The sequence below is a fragment of the Penaeus chinensis genome, chromosome 15 (genome assembly GCF_019202785.1).
Source record: "Penaeus chinensis breed Huanghai No. 1 chromosome 15, ASM1920278v2, whole genome shotgun sequence".
NCBI classification, from domain to species: domain Eukaryota; kingdom Metazoa; phylum Arthropoda; class Malacostraca; order Decapoda; family Penaeidae; genus Penaeus; species Penaeus chinensis.
In genome coordinates, this window is record NC_061833.1 from 1179333 (window position 1) to 1194332 (window position 15000).

Genomic DNA, 15000 nt, shown 5'->3' on the forward strand with positions numbered 1-15000 from the left:
ACATTTTATTAGACATGGATTATGGTAAATATGACTTACAATTTACAATCCTTGAGTTTTTAAAGCTTTCAGTAAAATATATATGTAAATATACATGCATCAATGCAATACAATGATGAAAGATATGTTATATATACAAAAAAACGAAAAATCAAGCAGCATGAAAAGGAAGGAAATACATAAATGATCTATCACAGGCACTTATAAAGGTACAGTATATATTTTCAAATATTTTATGAGCTACGAAAATAAGTATCATATTCAAAAGAAAATGAAATGTGCAAAAAAAGACAAATATAAGGCAGCATTACTTGCAAACATGCAAACAGTTTGATGCAAGAAACAAACATTTATATACAAGTAACATTATGCAAGATTTGCCAATTCATCTCGTGTTGTAAAGGCTTCCTCTCTTTCCACTTCAGGAATACCTTCATCTGGAACCTCTGGCTCAGGTTCCAAAACAATGTCTTGTAGCTCTGCTTGAATACCAAGTTTTTCCTTAAGTAAAATAAAATTATGTAGTACACAGGGAGCTGTAATGGAATTCTGTCAAGTCTAGTCACATCTAGGTATTTTAATCTTCGGAATTTACACTTCAGCAAACCAAATGCTCTCTCAATCACAACCCTAGTAGAAGAGTGAATTTTATTGAAAGAAATCTGTTCAGCTGTGAGATGACCCGTGTTCTTGTAAGGAACAATCATTAATGGTGAGAGAGGATAAGCAGAATCACCAAGCAAATGAAAATCTCTGGGCAAATAATTGTTTTTTAAAAGTGAAAATATGGGAGAATTTCTATACACCCTTGCATCATGTACAGACCCTGCCCATCCTGAATATATGTCAAGAAATCTTAAATTCGAATCACAAACTGCTTGCAACTGAATACTTGTAAACATTTTCCTGTTTACATAGGCCTCTCTATTTTCTTTGGTACCTGGAATTTGTATATGAGTGCCAGGAAATCCAGTTTTTCAAAAGAAATTGTCTGCTATTTCATTAATTTGATCACCTGCAGGCCATACAATAATATGTTTCATAACCATCTTCAGTGCACAAGCTACCTCCATAAATACTTTGTGTAGTGATGATTTACTTAAGTTGAATCTATCACCAACACCTCTGAATGACTCTTGGTTCCCCAAAAGCCAAAGTGTAGCCAGAATCTTCTTCTCTTCAGTCAGGATCTTTTTGGATAAATGGGGTCTAAGAATCTGACACAAATCCTGTTGAGGAAGAAAAGTATACATGAGAACAAGTGAAAGAAAGTAAATAGTCGTATATATGGTAAATTCAGCATAATTTAGCATCTCCAAATTAACCAGTTAAATCCATGAGAAATCAACCACTTTCCTTATGACTTTCTCAAAAATTAAATTATAATGCATAACACTATAGAAGACAATAAATATCAGAGAAGTGCAAAGTAGCTGTTGAAACTAATAAGGACTTTGCAAAGGCATACATTCAGGTACCAGAAATATGAAGAAAAAAAATATTGGTAATTACTGAAATTACTGTAAAAAGCTTTAAAAATAATTGCTTTTCATGTTTGCAACATTATTGTTATGCACAGAATAATTGCTTTTCATATTTCCAACATTATTGTTATGCACAGAATTACTCCAACAAAGAGCAACAAACTTTGTTGTTGTGAATACATGGAAGATTCAAATTGTCTTCCTATTCATGTGCATACTAGATATGGTAACTGTTTATACGAAGGTATTCTAAACAAATACCAGCATTTTTTATTATATTGTTGACATAACCAGTTTTCAAAATAGTAATACTAATGGAAATTAAACAAAATTATTTTTGCAAATCAAAGAAAATGATAAACAGGTGTAATAGGCTGAGCTTGCAACTCTTTGGTAATCAAGTGTTTGTTGAGCCATCTATGTATGAAAAACTAAATATGACACGACTCCATGAGTGTAATGCAATCCCCCACAATATACATTTCGTAAAATAAGCTGATTAGAATTAATATTTCATATCTGCCCATACATACTAAAATTACCTTATAGTCAAATATATTTTATAATATCTGTAGTCATATGCACTGGACATTACCACGGGAAAAAATAACCCCATGCTTCACAAACGCACAGTTCCTGTTGCTTCACTTCATTTATGGCAATGTTATTATAAAGTATTAATACTAAAGTACATGAAAGTTGGTCGACGCATTCTGAAGTGAGATTTGAATTCCTCCTCGCAGTATAGGGGCACAATGTTCTCTGCATAAGCACCAACTCTGACTGGATTCCGGACCCTTTGTCGTCTCTGTGCAGCTTCCTCTGCTCCCCCTAGATCATTTTCTAAGGCAACTATTAAAGCTGCGTCTAAAATGGGATCGTCTAATTCATCTAAAAGGACAGCAACTCCCGCAACACGCCTAGCAGCGTCGGCCATGTTGGTATGTTTGTTTACAGTAATCAGCTGAGAGGCGTTTCGCGTGGCGAAACCGTTCACTCTGACCGTTTTGGGCCTGTGCAAGGCGCACCGTGCGGAAAGGCTCAAGTGAACGCACGGATTTACTCTTCATTAATTCATCTTGTAATTCATTTTAACAAAGAAGAGGAGTGTTACGAAAATGAATGAAACGAAACATTTAGAACAACACGACACTTTGTCAGACTTATTTTTTAAAAAGTACACATTTGTTAATATGTAGTGGACCGCCTGTGTACGTCCCCCACGGTCCCCTACATATGTTTTCGCCTACACTCCCCCCCCCCCCTTTAGAGATGAAGAACGGTGTCCACCCTCGCTCCACGGAGGAGGTCGCAGCCTCGTACGCCTCCTAGATCTCCCAAAACCCCTGTTTTTATCCCCCGGGGGTGAGGATGCCCGGCGCGGTGAGGAAGCTGCGGCAACAGAAAACGGGAAGCCCACCTGGAGCGACTCACCTGTGCGGCCTCGTCACCTTTGTTAATGTTTTGTTTGCTTTATTTTTGTTTGTTTATTTCGTGTTTTAATAAACTTTTTACATGGTGTTTTACACGGACCTTAATTTGAAAAGAGACCACCAAAAATGAAACAAATAGGAGTTTATTTTACTATGTACACGATGGTTCTTTTTTATTTTTACTATTTATTTCTTAGAACTTTTATTCATCTTATGGATAAACTTTACGGATATTTTTATTATTATAATAAGAACATTTTAATGTATATTGTAAGTTTTTATTAATGCAAGTCTTATGAGAAACAAAACTTAGTTTCGCGGGCCGAGGTGACAATGGAAAGCCCCCGGCCCTTCAAGCGAGGCGGTCCGAGGTCGAGGGCAGTTGAACTGCTGGACTGTGGTTGTGGTGTTCAGGGTAAGGTGGTCTCGGAAATATAAGAAGTTTTTAAGTTGCATTATACGTGAGAGAAGGTGGTTCTCGTTTTAATGTTTGTGCTTCGTGTCCTACAGTGTTTTATGTTTATTTTGTCTTTTGTGTTTTAAGTGTTTGTTTTACTGTGCTATGTTTTCGTTTTAGCCTTGTTTTACAAAATAAATAGGCAATTTTATAATAACTTTTGATAAGTCCCTGACTCTTTGTGAGAAGGAAGGCTGAATAAGATGAAGCATCTATACACGCCTCTCCTCGGGATTCTAACCTCGCCTACCTCACTTCGGCTCATTTCCACAACTACACTTCACACACACACACGCGCATACACACTTCTGTCGCTCCTTTCCACACTTCTTCTGACCTTGCATCCCTTCTTACACCATACACTCGTTCCCGAACGTACCAATCGGGTGGTGGCAGTGACGCCTTTACACACTTTTAATGAGCCTGGGGAACGTTGCAAGTAATGAACGCTACAAATAAACATTCACAAACGCATATCTTAACATCAATTTGTGCGAGATACTGTAGCCCTGAAATATGCAACACACCTCAGCCTAGGTAAGATCAAAACAACTCGACCAAGATAAAGTCAATCCACAAAAAAAGCTTAAGTATACGTTTTCTGGTAGACATTCATTATTAAAAGCAATGAAATATCGCCTGATTCTAATATACTCTTACAGTCACATTCAAAAGTTCAAGTACCAAGACGTAGTAGTGATATTGGAGTGGCATTTGGAAATGGCCCGCAGGAAGGGGGAAGCAGTAGTAACAGGCAGGAGGGGGTGGGGGTAGGCAGTAGTAACAGGCGCGAGGGGGAAGCGGCGGTAACAGGCGGGAAAGGGGAGAAAGCTATAGAATAGGGGGATTTCTAATACTGTATATTTACTGAAGCTGGGAGAGGTTGTTGGTCGTTGCACCCGGCGTGGCAATAACAGAAACTGCGAAAAAGTTTTAGACTGTACAGTAGAGGGTTAGCAGTAGATAAATAAATCAATTTAAACTGTTGATAATACTATAGTGATCTGTGAGTGTTATATGTGCATATTTTGTATCATCAAACCGGTTAAAGGTCGTTTGACATTGATGCTACATTCCATAAGATGAAAAAGTAACGAGTGTGACCTTTATATGAAAATAATGATGCTGATTATAAAGATAAAGATAATAAGATTAATAATACTGATGGTAATACTGATAAAAATGAGGATGATAGCAAAAATGATTATAACATTGATAACTTTGGTTAACATTTTTTTTTTTTTTTTTTGAATTAATATCAACCACTGGTATTAACTATTCTAAATGTGCCTATTTCATATATGACAGCTCATATTATTTTGCAACCGCGGTTTTCTAAAATTTGAAAAAAATTGTCTTTGTCCTACAGAGAAGAAACATGTGAATGAAATCTCATGAAATTAGCTGGTGAATTTAAAAGAAAATGTTACATAGTCTAGTTTATTTACCACATAATTTGAAACTGGTTCCATCAATACAAAGGTTAAAATTTGTACGAAACTCTTTGGTAGGTAAAAAACTTATTGTTATGAAGATAAAAACTGTTTTAGTCTTTTGCGTTTGTGGACTGCGACAGGGAATCTCGTTTGATGCTCCAGCAGTAATCTGCCATCATATGTTTATCCCGTCTCCCTTGGTACCGCTCCTCCATGGCCCTGATGGAACCGCTCCCCTTGCTCGTCACTTACTGCCTCTAAGTTCTCTGACTGAATAAAAAATGACGTTTGACACTAATGTTGCATCCAAGGCCACGAAAAGCTGACAAGATTGTTACAAGGATTTGTACAAGACACGCTCTCCTTTCCTTGCAATTCATCTCTCTGACAAAGTCTTCATCACGGACAAGTACAACTGTGGGCCACTAAGCACATCTGCCTTGATCTTTTCGAATGACAACGCAGGGAGAGACGAGACTACATGTTAGAAAAATGCACCGTCAGTATTCAATGCTCTTACAAACTTCTTCATCAGGCCCGGTTTGATGTGGAGAGAAGGAAATATGATCTTTTCTCGACTGATGATTGGATCATTGACAATATTTAGCATACCAACTTCTAGAGTCTCACGTAAAGGCCACCCTTTCTGGTTCCAAAGCTTGTCTCTAGCTCGGTTGTCCCACATACAAAAACAAAACAAAAAAAACAAAAAACAGGGACCAAGTCCACGCAGATTGTCCAGTTGTGCTCGTGGTATTTTAGTAGGCAAATCACAGTTTTAATGTCACTATTTTTTTCTCGTAAACATACAGAATGACCTACTGGAACAGCTGCATAGAAACTGCCTTTCTGTAGTAGAATACACTTCAGGCTGCTCTTAGAACTATCTGGAAATAGCCTCTAATCATTTGGATTATACGATGGAATCCTAACTCCTGGAGAAGACCCGAAATATAATGACAATAAACAAACATTTTTCCTCTTTAAAAAAAAGCCACAAAAACCTGTTCTCTATTTCGGAAGTATGAAACTGTTGTGGTTTAGTTCATTAGAGCCTTTTCTTGCAACCTAGAAGCTAGCATTTCTGCTGCATTTTTGGAGAGTCCCAAATTACGCACAAGGTCATTTAGCTCTGACTCGCTAAACTGCCGAGGAGTTGATGACTCTGATGTCGTATAAGGAAGATCGTTGGAATGTGTAAGTGCTGTTTATATATTGTGTCTGTTACAGCATAATTGCAAGTAGCTTAGAATAAGATCAGATAAATTATCTAGTTATGTAGAAAAAATAAAACAATAATAAGAATTTATATAACTGACTTAAACTTGAAAAATGCGCTTTCAATATTTACACTATAAGCGCGTAAGTAATTTATTTGACCGCAAAAGGCTAAAATGAAATACCTACAAAACAAAACCGTTTGCATATTTGAAATCAGCAGATAAAAAAAAAAATTGTAAAATACAGTTAAGAAATCTCGAAAAAAGAAAAATTGTTGGCCGGTGAAATCATAATAATGATTAAGAAAATAAGGATAATAACGATAAAGAAAAATATGGTAACAATGAAAATGATAATTATAATAACGTCAATGATGATGATCATAGTGATAATAATGATAATGATGACGATGGTAGAAATAATAATAACAGCTTTAGTAAAGATAATTATAATTTTATAAGCCTACTAATAAAAATAATATAAAAATAATGATGATAACGATAAAAGGATGATAATAACAATAAAGATAATAATCTTTATGATGATGATAATGATAATAATAATAATAATAATAATAATAATAATAATAATGATAATAATAGTAATAATAACACACTAATAATATTAATGAAAATAACAATAATATAAATAATAAGAATAATAATGATGATAATAACAGTAATAATAATAACAATAGTAAAAATAATATTAATAACAATAGTAATGATAATAATAACAATAGTAATAATTATAATAATAATAATATTGATGATGATAATAATAATAATAAGGTAACAATAATGAAAACAATAATTATGATAACGATAATAATAGTTTCATTAGTTGTAGTAGTTGTAGTAGCAGTAGTAGAAGTAATAACAACATTTTCATAGTTATCGCTATTAGTAACAGTATTTTTATTATTCTCATTACAGCCACTAATGAAGATGATAATGTTATAGATGATTTCAGAGTAATAACGATAATCATGATAACGACGATGACAGTGATAACAAAAATAACGACACGCAGAATTAAGAGATGATAATGATAATTGCAATAATAAAAAAGTACTACTACTAATAGCAGTGCTAATGATAATAACTATTGCTAATGACGATGTTAATGATAATAATAACTATAATGAATCGCACTGTAATAGTAAAACAATAATATAAATCATAACTCTTATAAAAGACATCCTAAGTACTAAATCCGAGAAAGCTTAAACGAAGCAGAAACCGGAAATGTAGGCGGGAAGAGGGGGAAGGGTGCTTAAATAGCCCCCCCTTTAAGACTCATGCTATCGTGGCTGCCTCGGTTGAAAAAGACCCGTACCTGGACAGTAAATCGTAGTGCGGGTGAAATCTACGGGAACCCCCCACCTTGTTTCATTTACTCATGCTAATACACAGCTTTCAGGGCGTTGAGAATTAATCAACTCACACAAAGTCCTCTTTTGTTAAGTAATGAATTTGATAGCATAAACCGGACTCTTAGGTGATAGCTTGTGGTTAGAGTTCATTTTTAGGTGAGCTGAAGTGAATCTTATGGTTAGATGAAATTAAGGAACAAAGTCTCAATAAGATACGTAAAAAAATATATATAATGTTTATTTACAAGTACCTTTCGTGTCGTAATGTTTTCTATGAGTTAAGTTTCTCATCGTGTGTCTGTGAAATAGAATGAACGCGTACGAATTAGTATAACTAGGGCCATTATGATGCTAAAGGACAAGCGGTTTGCGAATATTTTTTTGTTTCTCCATGACACAGGAGTCCTAGAAAAGCGAGTCTTACAAAATTCCAGCGGTGAGTGCATGCAAAATTCTTATTTTATTATTATTGTTATTTTTATTTTTTTTGTACTGTCCTTGCTACTACTAATGTCGATATTATTGTTATTATTATTATTATAATAATCATCATCTTTATTATTATTACTATCATTATCATTATCATTATTATTGTTACTGTTATAATCATCACCATCATCTTTATTATTATTATTATTATTATTATTATTATTATTATTACTATTATTATTAATACATTAATTACTAATGTCGATATTACTACCATTGCCATTGCAAGTGTGAGTATTATTAGCAATACTGTTATTGCAACAGTTATCACTAATATAATTTAATCACTGTTATCTTATAATATTTTGTTCTTTATAAAGATTCAACATCATCATCATTATCATCACTAGCTAAATCATCATTATCATTATCATTGTGAATCATCCAAGGTTCTTTTATTTATTTTTAGATCTTGTTTTGTTGTTGTTCATTATCATGCATTTTCTTTTATTTATTTTTTAATCTAAGAAATAATCTCCTCTAGGGTTACTGGAAAATAACGTTGTGACTGATTTTTATTCTTCTACCGGCATTATACAAAATAGGGAAACACCAACACAGAACAAGGGATCACAGGAACAAACACAGGATCACAGAACACGGGATCACAGGAACAAACACGGGAACACAGAACACGGGATCACAGGAACAAACACAGGAACACAGAACACGGGATCACAGGAACACAGAACACGGGATCACAGGCACAAACACAGGAACACAAAACACGGGGTCACAGGAACAAGCACAGGAACACAGAACACGTGTTCTGCCTTCTAGTTTCTATTCATCTTGGACTTCTCGCTTCTTAATAACTTCACACCTGTGACTATATGGTGTATACTTATACATAAAAAATATATAGGACGTCTCCTCTTCCGGCCCTCGAGAAAGGTAGAGTCCTGACAAAGAAAAGAATATCAAGAATTAAACTATATATATAAATTCAAGTTGATATTAAGATTTAAATCAAAGTATATAAAAAAAAAAAAATAATAATAAAAGGGGGGGGGGGGGCGAGACCTTACCCTTTTCGAGTCAGCAACGAACTGAAAGTTTATGGAAGCTTTCAGCGCGACCATAGTTCTCAACACGAACCGAAACGGAGTCGGTTCGGGTTCGTGGAGCTTCATAGCCAGTTCCGTTACCTACTCAGGTACCGGTTTCCTAAAATAGACTAATCCTTTACATTCATCATCATCATCATCGTTATCATCGTTATCATTATCATTATCATCATCATTATCATTATCATCATCATTATCATTATCATCGTTATCATTATCATTATCATCGTTATCATTATCATTATCATCGTTATCATTATCATTATCATCATCATTATCATTATCATCGTTATCATTATCATTATCATCATCATTATCATTATCATTATCATCATTATCATTATCATCTTCATCATGATAATGACTTTTGTTATTGTTGCTGCTGCTGCTGCTCTTCTTATTGTTACTCTGATAATCTATATAATCAGAATCCCTTTTCCTGCTATTATCATTATCATTGTTATTGCTGTTATTATCATTACCTTTATTATCATAACCATCATAAATGTTATTACTGCAAATATTATTATTATTTTTATAATTATCATCATCATTATTATTATTATTACTGTTATAATCATCATCATCATCATCATCATCATTATTATTATCATTATTACTACTATTATTATTATTATTGTCATTATTATTATTACTATTATTATTACTACTATTATTATTATTATTATCATTAATACAAGTATAATTATCATTGCTTTGGTAGTTGTTATTAATATTAATATTATTATCATTATTATTTTTATTATTATTATTATTGTTATTATTATTATCAAATATTATCATTATCATTATCACTAATATTATCATCATTATCATTATCATTATCATTATTATTATTATTATTATCATTATAATTATCATTATTATCATTATCATTATAAGCATTATTACTCATATCTTCACAGGAATGATTACTATTATTTTAACTTTATTGTTATTATTACGTTTATCATTAGCATTATCATCATCGTCATCGTTGCAATCATCATCATCATCATTATCATTAGCATTATCGATGTCCTTATCATTATCTTTACTATTGTTACTGTTATTATTATTATTATTATTATTATTATTATTATTATTATTATTATTATTATTATTATTATTATTATTACTATTATTATTGTTATCATCATCACCATCATCATCATCTTTACTGCTACTACTACTATCATTAACATCGTACTTATCATTATCATTAGTTTTATTACTGTCACTATTTACAATATCCTTTTTATTATTGCTCTTATTGTTCTTCTTATTATTTTTGTTATTTTGTATTACCATCATTACTGTATCATTTTCATTATCAATGTTATTATTTTTGTTATCAGTATCATCATTATTATTATTGTTGTTGTTATTATTATCATTGGTTGTTTTTATTATCATTATCATTATAATTATCATTATTCGCATTATTATTATTACCATCATCATCATTATCATTACCATTATCTCTATTGTATTACCTGTTCATAATAGCCAATGGAATATTCTTTTATTATATGTTGCTGTATTGTATTGTTATAGAATCATCAATTTAGAATATTTAGTAGGAATATTCACTCACAGTATCTCAGTTTCATCGGTATATTTATATAGCAAATATGGTTTGTTTATGCATATCTTTTTTGCATAACACATCTCTGTATCTTATAACCATGGCGATCGGTTTAACGTAAATTTGCTCTTGAATTCTCTCCTGTTCCGGGGCTGAACATGGAGAATTGTCCATGTGATTTTATCAAAAGACTGTTCCGAATCTGTAAACTTATTTGATACATGATTTATGTTTGATTTGTGTCAGAAAATTTGTCTCACGCGTTACTTACGTCAGTCAAGGAGATACATGGTCGATATTCTGTTTGACAATTTATGTAGTGCCTTATATTTCTGGATTCAGAAATATAAGTATGTATTGACAACGTAAAATAAAATCACTAGTTTTTCATTTCTTTTGTTTTCTGTCTTTCTGCAATGTTGTTGTGATATATGTTCCTAAATCATTTTGCCCTGATTTTGCTAGACAAGTTAACATATCTTCAGTTTGGAGTTACTACATCTGTGACGTTTTTTGTTGCTGTTGATTATAGAATGTTATCAATAAGTTTTTTATTCTTATTCGCTTCATCATAATTTCATATTTTGCGCGTTCCTGACTTATATTCCTGATAATTAAATAGACATAACTGATTTACTATGACAAGTTTAAAGTACATGAGCTTGTCGAAGGTTGTTTACATTATACATTTTATTGTATTCACTGCTGACATAATGCAAAAAATAAACTTTATCACTCCCAACACTTGCTTTTCTCACTGATAAGTTTTTCAGGGTGATTTTTTATAAATAAATAAATACCGACATCAAAGTGACTGTATTTCTCCCTGAAAAAAACAACCTTTTTGTTTTGATTGAGCTTCAGGGAGATTCGCGAAAAAGGTGAAACAAAACGGAACAAATGAGAAAAGTACGATCAAATGGAAACAATGAAAGAAATTAAAGAAATTAATAAAGAGAAAAATAACTAAAATATTATTGACTGCCAGCCACAGGAATTTGGTTGGCCCTTAAGTCGACAGTTTGTGAAGAGAGAGAAAGAAGAAGAGAGAGAGAGAAGATGAGAGATTGAGAGAGAGAGAGAGAGAGAGAGAGAGAGAGAGAGAGAGAGAGAGAGAGAGAGAGAGAGAGAGAGAGAGAAGGGGAGAGAGAGAGAGAGAAATGAGAGAGAGAGATAGAGAGAGGAATGAGAAAGATAAAGAGAGAGAGAAAGAGAGAGAGGGGGGCGAGGGGAGAGAGAGAGAGGGAGAGAGGAAGGAGAGAGAGAGAGAGAGAGAGAGAGAGAGAGAGAGAGAGAGAGAGAGAGAGAGAGAGAGAGAGAGTGAGAGAGAGAGAGGCAAAGGAGACAGAGAGAGAGGAAGGAGACAGAGAGAGAGGGGTGGGAGAAGAGAGAGAGGAGAAGGGGAAAAAGAGAGGATAATGAGAGAGAGAGGAAAAAGGAAAGGGGAGAGAAAGGTGAGAAAGAAGATAAAAAAAAATACAAAAGAAGGAAAAAAGGGAAGGAGTGAAAAAAAGAAGAGAGAAAGAAACAACATACTTCAACACACACACACACAACGAAAACAAAAAAAGACAGCATCAGAAAGAGAAAGGAAGCTGTGGAGTTTGTATGCACGTATGTGTGTGTGTGTGTGTGTGTGTGTGTGTGTGTCAAGGAGAGTTTAAAAGGCAAACAACGCAAGTCAATAATCTGGCCCAACGAAACACGCAACCTTTCGCTCTTTACGCTTCAGCTTTGTCAATAACACACGTAAACACTGATGCAACTTTCAGACTTCGGCAAGATGAACTCCACTTACTGAAGGTATTTGCTCTCGGAGAGAAGGATCGTGTACTGGACTGCGTTTCTCTGCTGAAGGAATGGATGACAATGAGAGAAATACATGCGCTGCAATGCATGAATATATATGAGAATGTTCGTGTAGATATACATATATAGAGATAGATGGATTGATTGATTGATTTATAGACATACATAAAGGTAGATAAAGATATAGATAGATAGATATACAGACAGACAGATATAGATAGATAGATATACACACAGATAGATAGATGGACATACAGATAGATAGACATAAAGATAGATGGATCGATAACTAGACAGCTAAACATATAGATAAATAGATGGATCGATAAATAGATAGCTAAACATATAGATAGATAGATAGACAAATAGATAGAAAAGGAGAGACAGAATAAATGCGTAAACAGATAAAAAAGGCAGAGACAGATAGACAAAGAGAGAGAGAGATAACGACAAGCTAAGAGAGAAACAGACAAAAAAGTTATTAATTGAAATGAAGAGAGGCAGAGGGAGAGAGAAAGAGAGGAAGGGGTAGGGAAAGAGGGACACACACAGAAAGAGAAAGAGATAAAGGTATGAAAAAAACAAGGAAAAAGCGAGTCCAGCCATTCACATACACAAGCACAAACAGAAAGAGAGAAAAAAGTTATTTAGAGAAAGACAAACAGAGAGAGAAAATCTAGCTAAACCTTTAGACATACAGAAGGATGCATGCATACATACCTTCCTCCATCTAATATCATTCGTATACATGTATCCTCTGAAGAAACATTCCCTCCAGAGCTCAAATTCCCTGTACAGTCATGTATAGAAAGAGGAACATTAATATTTGCTTGAATGCAACGGAGACCGGCGGAGAGAGGAGGCGGAGAAACGGGCCAGCATCTCCTAAATGTCTGACGTTTCTGAAGATATTTAAGACTCGGGCATAAAAGTCTTAAGTCTGGATGGAAGCAAGGATTTCTATTGACCTTATACCCGGGTCGAAAAGAGGATCTGCACAAAGAAACACTCTCCGACAGACAGATGCTGGTGCGTATGCTTGTGTATGTGGGGGGAAGGGAGGGGGCTTGTGAGTGGTGGGGTAGGGGGGGGAGAATGTGTGCGTTTGTTTGTTTATACCTTTTCCATTCGTTGTTTATTTGTGAGTGTGTATAAATTTACAGGTATTGATCTGCTTTACATATATAATATTTTACGTACACGATTCCATAAACGCAAACAAACACACACACACACACACACACACACACACACACACACACACACACACACACACACACACACACACACACACACAAACAAACATACGTACAGCACACCAACAAACCCACACCAGACAAAATATTATAAGGTATTCGATAACAAAACCCCTTTCGATGACTCATAAATATATAGAGAGATGAATGTAACAACACAGCTTTTATTCGAGAAACACTCTAAAAAATATATCTAGGTACAAGGGTGACATCAGCGGCACGTAAGTAATTCACACGAGCTCTGCATGTTTTGTTGAGTGCTTATGTTTTGCTTATGGTCCGATGCCCACGTATCAGACCGGCTTTTCATTTTTCACCTCGGTTTCCGTTGATTTTTGGAAGAGAAGGGAATTAGGTTGGAAATGCGAATGAGAGGAGGAATAAGAATATTATTGAGGGATGTTTGTTGATCTTGAAGGGTATTCTTTGATTAGTATCATTGTTATTATTATTATTATTATTATTATTATTATTATTATTATTATTATTATCATTATTATTATTATTATCATTATTATTATTATTATCCTTATTGTTGTTATTATCATCATTATTATTGCTATTATTATCATTATTATTATTATCATCATTATTATTGCTATTATTATTATTATTATTATTATTATTAAAATTATTATTGCTATCATTATTATTATTGTTATTATTATTATTATTATTATTGTTATTATCATTATTGTTGTTATTATTATTATTATTATTATTATTATTGTTGTTGTTATATTTATTATTATTATTATCATTATTATCATTGTTATTATTATTATTATTATTATTATTATTATAATTATTATTATAATCATTATCATTATTATTATTGCTATCAATATTAGTATTATTATCATTATTGTTATCATCATCATTATTATTATTATTATAATTATTATTATTATTATTATTATTATTATGATTATTATTATTATTATTAACATTATCATCACCATCATCATTGTTAATTATATATTTTTTTTTGCATTATCATAATTTTCTTTATAATGCTGGCTAGAGTTGATTACTTGACTGAAGTTAGTATTGTAGTGATTCACAAAATCTATAAAGGGTTTTGGTTCAATTTCACAAGCAGATCTATTATTCGGTAAAATATTAAATAATTCTTGATAAGACGGTAACATTATTTTGATGAAATATATATTGCATACACAGAAAGTTTGATTTTGGTAATTCTAGTATAAATATAGTTTTAATGATAAAATTATTGCTGCGAGAATCATGTATAACAATGAATACCTAGTGATAAAACATCATATTAGGATTATCATAAGCATTATCTCCATTAATATCATATATATAAACGTTACATCTACAATGATTCCTATCAGTGTCATTGATATTAGCATCAGTATACT

At 32.9% G+C, this 15000-nt stretch overlaps 2 pseudogenes; both read right to left on the reverse strand.

Moving 5' to 3' along the window:
- Positions 1 to 2421, reverse strand: part of LOC125032690 — a 20168-nt pseudogene extending 17747 nt beyond the window's left edge.
- A 3429-nt stretch (positions 2422 to 5850) lies between these two features.
- LOC125032691 overlaps positions 5851 to 15000 on the reverse strand; it is a 31591-nt pseudogene continuing 22441 nt past the window's right edge.